We start from the raw sequence: 13,815 nt of genomic DNA on the forward strand, positions 1-13,815 counted from the left end.
TGTTCCTCAGGTCATCATGCTTATAGACTGGCTTTGAGCATGAGGACGGCAGGAACAGTCCACCGCTGGATGTGGGGCAGCACAGTTTTCCAAATGATCGGAGGACAGGATGAGTATAACTTTTCCCTGAGTCTCTTGACAAAACAAGCAGTTAACCCATGCAGTGCAGGTACAGCCCCAATGCACGGGAAAAGAAAAAATTGAACTGGAGTTCTGCTTTAAGGTAGGCAAACCCAGGGCACCATACATTTCAGACAACAGTTTGTCAGAGTATAAGTATCCAAAGCAATAAACCTTAGGCGTGTTTTTTTTTTAATTTCATTTTAATATTTATCTCAGGGGGTACATTTATACGTAATATATTGTAGTGTACCAGTTCTTAGATGTGTGGCTGTGTTTGTTTTCTTTTTTTAGGCTAACTACACATTCAGCAAGTACAGAAAACAGCTATTGATCTTGCAAGAAATTAAAGTGGTTGGAAAAGCTCAAGGTTTTTTTTACCTTTATGCATTCTATGCATGAAGGTAGAAAACTTTTTCTGTGCAGCATTCCTCCCCAGCCCCCCAAATACATACCTAAGCCCCCTCTCGATCCAGCAATGTGTACTGGAATCTCTGCTATCCCGGGATTCCCTCTCCTCATTGGCTGAGAGAGCAGCGGGAGCCGTTGGCTCCCACTGCTGTCAATCACAGCCAGTTAGCCAATGAGAAGAGAGAGACAGGGCCGAGCTATGGCTCCGTGAGTGAATGGACACATGGAGCAGTGGCTTGGGAACGCATCTGCCCGGGTGCCCCCATATCAAGCTGCTTGCTATGGGGGAACCCGACAGGAGGGAGGGGCCAGGAGCCCCAGAGGGGAACTTGAGAAGAGAAGGATCTGGTTTGCTCTGTGCAAAACCCTTACATAGAGCAGGTAAATATAACATGTTTTTTTTTTTTAATGTAAGCCTTTAGTATCACTTTAGGTGTCCTTGACACTTCCTTTGAGCTGACCAGCAGGCAAAAACAATCTCATTATTCTTTTGTAAACTACAAATCAGATGACCCCCATGTAATGGAGATCAACCAAGGGAAACATGTTTGAAGTCCAGCCTGGGTGGCAACCATGACTCCCTCCACAAAAAAAGTGAAGGAGTGAGCGCAGCCACCTAGAAACATAAAGTGAGTTATTCGCATGATCAATGGATAAAAATAAAGGGGAAAAAGCCTGAAAAAGGAAAACTCATGCAGATATCTCACCTAACAAGTAAACTGCAACATATAAAGTTTTATATTCCAGTTTAGATACATTTCAACTCCTAATATTATTAGTTTTGCACTGGTTTGGGGGAAGGAGGGGATTCACAGAATAATAGATTTGCTATAAGTCAGACCTTCAGTCACCTGCTTACCCTTGCTTCAGCGTGTTTCAAACACATGGGCAGCACAGTGGCTAAATGGTTAGCACTTCTGCCTGGCAGTACTAGGGTCGTTGGTTCGAATCCCAGCCACGGCACTACCTGCCTGGAGTTTGCATGTTCTTCCTGTTCCTGCATGGGTTTCCTTCGAGTACTCTGGTTTCCTCCCACACTCCAAAGACATGCTGGTAGGTTAATTGGCTCCTGTCTAAATTGGCCCCAGTATGTGTATGTATGAATGTAAGTTAGGGACTTTAGATTGTACACCCTTTGAGGGTTAGAGACTGATGTGAATGTACAATATACAGTCAGGTCCATAAATATTGGGACATTGACACAATTCTAACATTTTTGGCTCTATACACCATCACAATGGATTTGAAATGAAACGAACAAGATGTGCTTTAACTGCAGACTGTCAGTTTTAATTTGAGGGTATTTACATCCAAATCAGGTGAACGGTGTAGGAATTAAAACAGTTTGCATATTTGCCTCCCACTTGTTAAGGGACCAAAAGTAATGGGACAGAATAATAATCATAAAACTTTCACTTTTTAATACTTGGTTGCAAATCCTTTGCAGTCAATTACAGCCTGAAGTCTGGAACGCATAGACATCACCAGATGCTGGGTTTCATCCCTGGTGAAGCTCTGCCAGGCCTCTACTGCAACTGTCTTCAGTTCCTGCTTGTTCTTGGGGCATTTTCCCTTCAGTTTTGTCTTTAGCAAGTGAAATGCATGCTCAATCGGATTCAGGTCAGGTGATTGACTTGGCCATTGCATAACATTCCACTTCTTTCCCTTAAAAAACTCTTTGGTTGCTTTTGCAGTATGCTTTGGGTCATTGTCCATCTGCACTGTGAAGCGGCGTCCAATGAGTTCTGAAGCATTTGGCTGAATATGAGCAGATAATATTGCCCGAAACACTTCAGAATTCATCCTGCTGCTTTTGTCAGCAGTCACATCATCAATAAATACAAGAGAACCAGTTCCATTGGCAGCCATACATGCCCACGCCATGACACTACCACCACCATGCTTCACTGATGAGGTGGTATGCTTAGGATCATGAGCAGTTCCTTTCCTTCTCCATACACTTCTCTTCCCATCACTCTGGTACAAGTTGATCTCGGTCTCATCTGTCCATAGGATGTTGTTCCAGAACTGTGAAGGCTTTTTTAGATGTCGTTTGGCCAACTCTATTCTGGCCTTCCTGTTTTTGAGGCTCACCAATGGTTTACATCTTGTGGTGAACCCTCTGTATTCACTCTCGAGAAGTCTTCTCTTGATTGTTGACTTTGACACACATACACCTACCTCCTGCAGAGTGTTCTTGATCTGGCCAACTGTTGTGAAGTGTGTTTTCTTCACCAGGGAAAGAATTCTTCGGTCACCCACCACAGTTGTTTTCCGTGGTCTTCCGGGTCTTTTGGTGTTGCTGAGCTCACCGGTGTGTTCCTTCTTTTTAAGAATGTTCCAAACAGTTGTTTTGGCCACGCCTAATGTTTTTGCTATTTCTCTGATGGGTTTGTTTTGTTTTTTCAGCCTAATGATGGCTTGCTTCACTGATAGTGACAGCTCTTTGGATCTCATCTTGAGAGTTGACAGCAACAGATTCCAAATGCAAATAGCACACTTGAAATGAACTCTGGACCTTTTATCTGCTCATTGTAATTGGGATAATGAGGGAATAAAACACACCTGGCCATGGAACAGCTGAGAAGCCAATTGTCCCATTACTTTTGGTCCCTTAACAAGTGGGAGGCTCATATGCAAACTGTTGTAATTCCTACACCGTTAACCTGATTTGGATGTAAATACCCTCAAATTAAAGCTGACAGTCTGCAGTTAAAGCACATCTTGTTCGTTTAATTTCAAATCCATTGTGGTGGAGCCAAAAATGTTAGAATTGTGTCGATGTCCCAATATTTATGGGCCTGACTGTATATGTAAAGCGCTGTGTAAACTGACAGCGCTATATAAGTACCTGAAATAAATAAAATAAATTCCTCCATTCAAGTCAATGGGGAAAGTTCTAAGCCATTTGTATTCAGCCCCCCTGAGTCAATACTTTGCATGGCTTAGGCTTTCTTTCAACAATGGCTTTCTTCATCTCACTCTTCCTAAAAGGCCAGATTTTTGGAGTGCACAGCTAATAGTTGTTCAGTAGACAGATTCTGCCACCTGTGCTGTGGATCTCTTCAGCTACACCAGAGTTACCATGGGTCTCTTGGCTGCTTCTCTGATTAATGCTCTCCTTGCCCAGCCTGTCAGTTTAGGTGGACGGTCATGTCTTGGTAGGTTTGCAGTTGTGCCATACTATTTCCATTTTTGGATGATGGATTTAACAGTGGTCCATGAGATGTTCAAAGCTTGGTATATTTTTTTTCAACTTAACCCTGTTTTAAATTGCTCCACAACTTTATCCCTGACCTGTCTGGTAGGTTCCTTGGCCTTCATGATGCTGTTTGTTCACTAATGTTCTCTAACAAACCTCTGAGGGCTTCACAGAACAGCTGTATTTATACTGAGATTAAATTACACCCAGATGGACTATTTACTAATTAGGTGACTTCCGAAGGCAATTGGTTCCACTAGATTTTAGTTAAGGGTATCAGAGTAAAGGGGGCTGAATACAAATGCATGCCACACTTTTCAGATATTTATTTGTAATAAATGTTGAAAAACCATTTATCATTTTCCTTCCATTTCACAATTATGTGCCACTTTGTGTTGGTCTATAACGGAAAATCCCAATAAAATACATTTACGTTTTTGGTTGTAACATGACAAAATGTGGAAATTTCCAAGGTGCTGTATAAACTGCTAAATACATTTTCTCATCAGCAGTTAGAGCAGTCTTGTTACTTATATCAGTGTTAAGCAGAGCACTGTTTAAAGTTTGTAGGAGTTTTCACTTTGCTCTAGGCGGATGCAAATCCCCTGACCTCTGCCTGGACAGTGCTGATTGGCCCTGTGCTGATCATATACACTCTCCCAAGAAAAAAAAAAAACCTTTCTAGCAGTACACACTAAACTGAGCATGTGCAGAATGGCTACGCTTCAGTCTGTCTTATCAGGAGATAAGACGTGGACATTTGAACAAGAGGAGGAGCAGAGAAGTCAGGATCAAATGGCCTTTTTACACAATGCAGAGGATTAACCCCTTCAGTGCCACAGTGAGTATATCAAGCATGCTTTACTGCATATACAGACTGATTTTACTGTAGTGGGTTTAGTAACACTTTAAGTGTTATCTATCATTCACCATTTATCAGTTTTTTGTATATATTCCGTAGATCTGATTTGTGAATATCTAGCCCAGTTGAACATTTACTTGATTCACAACATATATATTCCATTGGGGGGTGATTGCTCAGCCGGGCATTTGTTTTACAATAATTTAATATGGTTTTTGTTGGTTCTCACACTTTATGCTTCAGATCAGCTGGGTGTTTATTATAGCTCGGCCAGGTGTTTACTGCTAATGTGACCATGTTTTATTTCTGACAAATTTTTCACATATTTTACTGTTCTAGTTGTTTTTTACATTTTATTCTTCAGCTTAGCTGGGTGCTTATTATAGGTTGGCCAGGTGTTTATTGCTACTTGATTATGGTTTATTTTTGATATATGTTTCACATATCATTTGGATTTAGTGGTTCAGCCAGTTTTTATTTACTATTGACTTTATTTGTTTCATAGATTTATTCAATTACACATTGAGTTTGATGCTGAGGAGGGTGTTTAGTTATTATCAGTTTATTTATTCTTGGGAAATGTATTGATGTGGGAACACATTTAGGTGCTTGCAGCAGCTTATCATTAATCTGCGGCAGCGCATGAGTATTATACCCTTATTTTTGCTCATAACACTTGTCATCATTGGGAAGAATTACCCCCATGCAGATGGCTAAGAAGATCAATGGTGTCAGTAGGAACTTATCTGAAAGGCAGAAATTGCTCAAGGAACCCCTAGAGGAACCCTTTTTGAGAAACCCTGAGATAGACTGAAGGGGAAATAGCCTGTGTGGAGGAGGGAGTTGTAGAAGCTGAGGCAAAAGATAACAAGATCATTAAATTATTAGCTTGGTGGTGTCATTGATTAAGAAGGGGAAAGGCATGGAGGTGAAAGAGGCAAGATTTGGACAGTAAGTGCATATGGGGCTACAAGGATAAATTGAATTTCAAGATTACACCTAGCAATATGGTATGAAGGGAGAGAAAGATAGTTGGGGAGGGGACATAGCGGAAGGGGAGAGGAGAAATATTATGAGCACAGTTATTGAAAGACTGAGTTTAAGAAAGATTGAAGGGGTGAGTTGAGGAGTAGAACGTATTGGAAGCCATGCAAGGATATCAACTGACCAAGGGAAGAGGTGTAGAATAAGAATAGAATGGAGTGTGAGAACAGAGCCTTGGGGACCCAACTGGAAAGAGGAAGAGGAGGAGGTGGTAGAGTTTTGGGTGACACTGAAGGAGTACTTAGATAGGTAAGAGAAGAACCAGGAAAGAGTGGAGGCCAAAAGGAGTGACTTTTTTTGAGGACTGTTGCAGACAAAAGCCAGACTGTAAATAATCAGATTGCTAAAATAGGTGTGTCTAAAATAGTTGCTGGGCCACAGCCCTCAAAATGTAGGCAAATAATATAAGATCTAATTATTGACCTCTTGGGTGGAGCTCTCTTTTAGAGTAATGTCAATTTCATCAGTACAAATAATGTATTCTTATATATTTTACAGGTTGTAGGTGAGAAAAAAAGCATTCTTAAAGAATTTCCATTTATATTTTTTACAGTTAACAAATCACAAATCTGGAGACAGAAAAGCGTAACAGCATCAAAAGGACACAATCCACCAGCATGCTAAGAAAAGAGTGCTGAAGAGCCTACAATGCTGAAAAAAGGTTTAGAGAGCTCAAAAGAGTTAGACTAACGCTGGCCTGGTGTTCTCAGGGAAACAATTTAGGCCAATTAGCATCAACCGGTCTCCCATTCATCATACCACTGTAAGAATATAAACAAACTGTCAGCTCTAACCTAACAAACATCACCCTGCTACTAAGTCGCATTATCCCGGCCTCACAGGCAATATTCCGCTTTAGGGCATCTGTGGAGCCGAGCCGCTGAAATTAAAGACATATGTTCCAGCCTAGGTTAACGAGCAAATTTGTAATCAGCAGACTTCTGACAGGTTTCCGTCAGTGCTGTCAGCTCTCCTCCGCCTCCTACCCGTTTTGCTGTACCCTTAACTGTAGCAGTGAGGAGGGGAAAAAGGGGGATAAAGAGAGGGTGGGGTCAACCTGCTAACTAACGTAGCCAGGTGTGCCCAATTAGGCATCTTTGTCAAAATTATTAACCACTGCCCTGCTGCAAGCCATATTTTGGTTCTTTTTAGCACAACACAAAAAAGTGGAATGCAAACACAACAAAGGTCAAGTACTGTATATCCACATCTGATATTTCAGTTATGGGTGGACACTGGTAAGCTTAAAAATTGCAGAACAATGTCAGAGCTGCAGGCGTAGAATGATAACACTACACCATGATTACATAATCCGTATATATGTACCAATGGAGCAAAGGAATGCAACTATATTAACATTTTAATACGAATTTTAAAGCTATCGGAAAACATTCCAAATTGCTTGTGTATACCAGGACTTCCCTTTCTATACAGTTTTTTGGTATCTGGTTACCTGGTGCACCCAAACTCTTTATTACCGAACTTGTAGGTTTATTTATTTATTTTGAGACTTTGGTGAAATAAACACATGCAGCAGTGTCTTTTCATAAAAAAACATATGAACATAATGTGTGTTACAATAAACCTGTCATAAGAGATACAAAGGGGCTACCCTACTCTAAAAATGCTACTTGCTTGGTTGTTATGCTGAACCAGTGGCATTAATTCTTTGAGTCACTGATCTAGAACTAATATTAACTTATAGAAAGTCAGAGAAAAGTCAACAGTCCTTATCTGCATATTTGTTCATGGACAGTGACTAAAGGCAAAATTGTATTTATTTTTCTGGGGAAAGAATAAGGGAGGGTTTAACCCTTGTCAGTTTTTTTGCCATGTTTACCCACTGGATGAATTTCCCTTCACCTCCTGCCAAATCAGGAAGAGACAAGAATTCCTTCCAATGTGTTCCCACTGGAAGATTTCCCCTCCATTCCTGTTCCAGGGACAACCCAAAATTTGATATTTTCTTTCAATTTTATTTTTGAAGATAACAGAGCAAATCAATGAGTCAGGATTTATTTTTTGTTTTATGTTTTTTTTTAACAATCACATTTTTAATAGTGCATGTAGTATTCATTAGGGAATGTCCATTCATTCTAAAATATAATGTTAAAAGCAAACACAATTTTGAAATACTTTCCTGCGACATTCGTCAAGTCATCAAATGTATTGAGAATTTTCATATGAATGTTCCTTCGAAAATCTACTAGTGTTTGGTCAGCTTTAAAGTGCACCTGTGCCAAGACTACAGACATTCAAGTATTTACATATCCTTTCCAAGCAGTAAACAAGCCTCAAAAGAAGTAGCTGGAATACCTTTAAGATAGGGGATTATATATGGATTTTGTTGGGGCCCCATGGCCTAGGGTAGAAGAGAAATGCCAGTATGACTATCAGAGCCATTCAGGTAGGCTGTGTTCCCCAAACCATTTTCTTAGCATTCCAATGCTAAGAATGGATGTGGGTGGATAAAACGTGATACTGGAGCATAGCAGAAGACATCAACAGATGCCTATACATTACTTTATCCATCTTCTAGCTTGTCCTGGGAGGTCCCGAACTTGGGATGTTCAGTAAGCAATGGCTGCATGCTGCAAGATTGGAATACAGTACAGTACTTTGTGCCTCTCTATCCAATGAAAAGGCTTGCATTGCAGCAAACCATTAACAAACTGCCAGACACCAGAAGGCGCTCAGCAAATGGCGCTCAATTCAATTTGCCAATGATGTCTCCAGCATTCAGTGATCTGAAGGTGTATCCACTCGCATGAAAACAAAAAAGTCAAAGAATATATATATCTATTATTATTATACAGGATTTAGTTAGCACCAACAGTTTGCTCAGCACTTTACAATATAGTGGGAGACAATACAGTTCAATACAAGAGGCATAGGAGGGCCCTGCTCCTCGGAGCTTACAATCTAGGAGGGAATAAAAATATATATATATATATCCATCCCTTGAGATTTCCATTCGCTCGCTCGTATTGGGCGAGTGGAAATAAGGTGGGGGCGAGCACCACCAGGACTAGGGGTGTGTGACGGGCGGTGGTGGGGGCAGTGACAAGCAACAATCTCCTGTATGACTTTCAATGAAGAAGCTGGAAGCCGCAGGATGGAGAGGAGGAGAATCAGCTTCCAGCTGCCTCATTGAAAGTCATACAGGAGATCACCACTTGTCACTACCCCCACCGCTGCACTGATCATCCCTGATCATTCTGTTTCTTTCTGCCCCCCCGCTGTGTGCTCCTCAGTGCCCAGCCCCTCCCTCCCATACTTCACACCAATAGGAGAAGAGGGAAGAGAGTCTGGATCTGCTCTGCCTCCCCCTGTGCCCACCCACAGGATGGAGTGGTAACAGCACCTCCAGGTGCCCAAATCAAGGATGTGGGAAGGAATGGATGAGCAGTATCCGGATCGCTGTCAAACAAACAAGCCTGGCTTGGTCACGGGTAAGCCACAGGAATCCCCAGCTCCGACCATTCAGGATCCCAGATGACATCACTGTTGCAGCATGCACAGATGCAGGACACATTTCGAGACTTCCTCTTGCTCAGCTCACAAAAGTCAGAGGACTGAAATTGCATAAAACAGTGGTTCCAAACTGCGGCCCTCGGGCCGAATGTGACCCTTTGCTTGCTTCTATCCAGACCTCGGGGCACTATTCCATCCACAACTGACACCAGTGAAGGGGCACCATTACTCCCATTGATTTCAACAATAGGGCAGTATTATGCCCACTGCTACTTCTACTGATACCAACAAAGGGGCACTATTCCTACCAATGATACCAACAGCAGGGCACTATTCCTCCAACTGATAGAAACAACAGGGCACTGTTCCTACAACTGATACCAACAATAGGGACTATTCCTCCCACTAATACCAACAATAGGGACTATTCCTCCCACTAATACCAACAACAGGGCACTATTCCTCCCACTGATACCAACAATGGAGCACTATTACTCCCACTAAAACCAATGATGTGACATTGTTAATTCCAACTGATCACAGTTCAGCTCCCCTAAAGTCTGAAGAACAGTAAACTCACCCTTTGTTTAGAAAGTTTGGAGACCCCATAGAGAATAACTTGGACTTAGTCCAGACCTTAGCCAGAGAGACACCCCACAAGATGGTTGAAAATTTGTGTAGGCATCTGTTGGGACATATTGCTGCGCTGTGGAGCAAAATATTATTGCATTGGTGCAGGCACACTCCTAATAATCACTGAGGTTCCTGTGTGACTGCAGTGTCTCTTCAAAAAGCATTTACAAATACTTGTATATAGACAAACCTGGAGAATGGTCAAGCAACAATGTTGCTTGAGACTTTAGATGACGGGACATAGTCTTGTCTGTTACTAACAGTGGTTGCTGGTCTGAATATTAGTGCTTTTAGAGGAAAAAAAAAATTACCTGACAGTCAAAGAGATAATGACAGAAATCAGAAGTTTCATACAATGCGGTACTCCTGTAAACAACAAACTGAATGACAGACAATACACATTCCAGGCATGGTGTCACCAGGATGACAGCTGTCAGACTGTTATTCTAAGTCACAATTATAATGACACTTGCAGGCTATTTGTTATAAGTAACCTTGATGTGTCACTGCTATGTTTCAAAGTGCCAGAAATCTTTAACTATACATGTCACTGTCACAGAATGTATTGGTCCTATTGCTAAGCACGCCTCTCTGACATTAAACAGGCAATAGTCACTTTTTCTGCAAAACCCAGACCTGGTCAGTATGTGTGTGTGTGTACAAAAAACAAAACTGTTAAAGTATCGCTAGACCTGATGAAGTCTTCTAAAAGCTTCATTAAGGCAACACTCAAAACTACCATTAAGGCAGCTAGTTAATAATCCCTAATTAAAGTGGAGTTCCACCTGAAAAAAAATAAAAATAAAAGTCAGCAGCTACAAAAACTGTAGCTGCTGGCTTTTAAAATACAGACACTTAGCTGTCCCTCGGGCCAGAGGTGTCCTCACCACCGCTGGTCTCACAGGCCATCTTCTCTCCCTGGCACCGGCATCTTCAGTGTGGGCACCCGGCTGTGACAGCTTGCGGCTTCACAGCCGGGTGCCCACTGCGCATGCGTGAGAAGCGCTGCGCTTTGTGAATAGCCCTGTAGTCTTCTGGGACCTGTCGCGTGTTCCAGAAGAGTAAGGGGAGGAAGGGGGGAGGACAGCTTCCACTTCCGATCGCCTAGGCGATCGCAGCGGAAGTGGGAACGAGTACCTGTCAAATTCAGATACCCGCTACACCCTGCTCCCCAAAGGTGCCAATCCTTAATGGGGAGTGGGGGACAAAGGCTTCAAGCAGAACTTCTCCTTATGGGTGGAGCTCCGCTTTAAGGTGTAATTATATTTTTGTTGAGAAAAAAAACTTCCCCTCTGTGATCTCTGTACATTGCAAGGTATTTAACATACTTTGTTGCAGATTCCTACCTTTTGTTATTCTGAAGGAACAGCGGTTTGTGCAGAGTGAATCTGTATGGGTGAATCTATATGGGTGAATCTGTATGGGTGTGACTTTATAATTATCAAACAGCTGCTGCACCTGCAGGGCTCTATTGAGGAAACTGGCAAGGTCTGCATCCCTTTAGATGTTATTTTCCTTTGAAAGTATCTCATAAAACATGACATTTTTGTTGCAAGAGATGCCCAAAATGTCTCTTGTATCTTAGTGTAGACTTCTGGGAAAATCATTAAGCCAATCACACATGCAGGAAATGACATTTCTGGGAGCATTTTGTACACCATCTGTTTACAGAACTCTTCCAGATTGCATTGCACTTTACAAAAAATTACAGAGCTGCAGACTGAAAATGAAAGGTACTTTTTAGAAACATTCAATTACTATATGATTTGTGTTGCAATTGCATACGCTATATTATGTTTTCTTTATTTGCTTTTTCCCCATGATAATAGAGTTATGCTTTAAAAATGAAGACTAATTTTAAGCAAGCTGCTCAAAAATCTCATAAGATAGAACGAGTCTAGAGACGGGTGTAACGGAACCGACCCAGACTGCGCTTAAGTACTTCTGTTAGAATGCCGCTTCCCCGTCCGAACACCGACAACAGACACCACAGCCGACCATACAAGATTAGACGACACCAGTCTGTCTGAACATGGAACTTTTTATTTTAAACTCAAACAGGATTTTTATACAATACACACTGAGACTGATCACATGATCATATGCAAACGCAGCTATATACAGAATTAGACTTAACACTCTAAACAGTAAGTTAATTAGGTTAGCTAGCTGGGTGACCAAAACAAAAGGTGAATGGGAATTCACACCTAGACAATGATTTGATGAATTAGGATCTCACTACAGAGCAGACGGTTCTGCTTCTTCAATTGACATGTCTAGTTCAGAATTAACAACCAGGATTGGTCTTCTTATGGCTGATAAATATTACTGTTCCATCTGGAGTAATTCCAACCGCATTCTCAGCCCTGTGCCCCAAAGAGACACAGGGTGACTTGCACATAAGGGATATGGGGAGCTGAGACAGGGGTCTCCCAACCTCTGCAAAGTAAGCTGGGTACCATGGGCCCCCCACCCAAAGTGGCTCCCATCACAATGGGTAACAAAAATGAAAGGTTTGGGGGATAAAACATATCAAGGGCGACTTCAGGAACTTAACATGTACAGTCTGGTGGAAAGAAGGGAAAGGGGAGACATTATTGAAACTTTTAAATACATCAAGAGCGTGAATAAGGTTCAGGAGGGCAGTAACCAAAATCAAGAACACGGGGAGATGACCTCAAACTAACTAGAGGAAAGTTCAAAACTAATCTCAGAAAGTACTATTTTACTGAAAGAGTAGTTGATGCTTGGAATAAACTTCTAGCAGAGGTAGTGAGCCAGTCAACAGTAAATAGCTTAAAACATGCTTGGGACAAGCATAGATCTATACTCCAACAAAAAAGTTTAAACCCCCCTCCCCCAAAAAAAACCACACACACAAAAAAAAACATGCAGACTCAAAGTTTCTATGAAAAGATAAGATGGTAAAATAGTGAACCGCGTAAGGTGGGGCCTGTGATGGCGACGTCATCACGCGCGTGGAGCCGGATTAGCTAGCGACCGATCTCTGACCTGCAGCACCCATAGGAAAGCCAAATCTGAGAAACTGTTGTACTTGACAAGCCTGCCATCATTTTAATATTGTGAGTGTTTCTTCTATTTTTCAATAAACTCTGTCTTATGTTTTTACACTATGGGAGTGTCTCTTGTATCTTGTTTTTGAGCAAATTTGCAGGCAAGCTTTTTGTATTCACGAGCCGGAGGAGGTGACATGCTGAAAGTGATATCCCAATACTCTCAAGTGCTGTTTGTCCTATCTGTTCCTACAGGGGCCATTGTTTTCTGGAAGATGTAGTACATGTTACTGGATATTGGACACTGTCATTACTGACTGGAGTTTTTTTCATTATATGAACTCTTTGAAAAACACTTGTTATTTTTTGATTAAGAAGAATTAATTTGCACGTGTGCATTTTGAAAAGTGTTTATTATAGATTGGTTTGCTTTTCCCACGTTTTCTTTTGATCACTTTTCAGTTTTTACAGCGTATTTATTATTTATGATGATATTCACATTATTTATGTTATGTGTTCTTATAGCGCTACACTTTATAATTCTACACTGCATTAGTCTTCATAATCCTGGGGGGCTTGTACAACTGTTTTCTGATACACCCCTGCACGGGTATCAGTGTGCTTATAGAAGTTGTGTCTCCAGAATAGCTTGCATTTGATCTGCAGATATATTTAGACTGCACTGAAGTAGCATAGAGGCTGCATTCAGGCTGCATTTGATGCATATGTTCTTGACTAGTCCTGAGAAATTGGTATTGGGCCAAGCGCAGTTAATTTTGACACAGTTCCCTGATGAAACAGTACGCTTCTACAAAGCAGGTGCGGGGCAGGTGCAGCATAGTATTACGTTATTGCTTGCATACCTGCATATTTATTGAACTGTATACTTGCACAAAACTGCATACTTACATGCATACTTGCATAAGCTGCATACGTACATGCCTACTTGCATACACTGCATATCTACGGTATATGCATACCAGCATAAACTGCATACTTATACTTGCATGAACTGCATACTTGCATAATCTGTATACATACATGCATACTTACAT

General features: G+C 41.4%; 1 protein-coding gene across 3 annotated transcripts in view; it reads right to left on the reverse strand.

Annotated features, from left to right (window-relative positions):
• SLC25A21 (solute carrier family 25 member 21) overlaps positions 1-13,815 on the reverse strand; it is a 533,123-nt gene that overhangs the window by 462,772 nt on the left and 56,536 nt on the right. The window lies entirely within an intron of this gene.

The sequence above is a fragment of the Staurois parvus genome, unplaced genomic scaffold (assembly GCF_062004578.1).
Source record: "Staurois parvus isolate SC_StPar_1 unplaced genomic scaffold, SC_StPar_1.0 ptg000237l, whole genome shotgun sequence".
Taxonomy (NCBI): Eukaryota; Metazoa; Chordata; class Amphibia; order Anura; family Ranidae; genus Staurois; species Staurois parvus.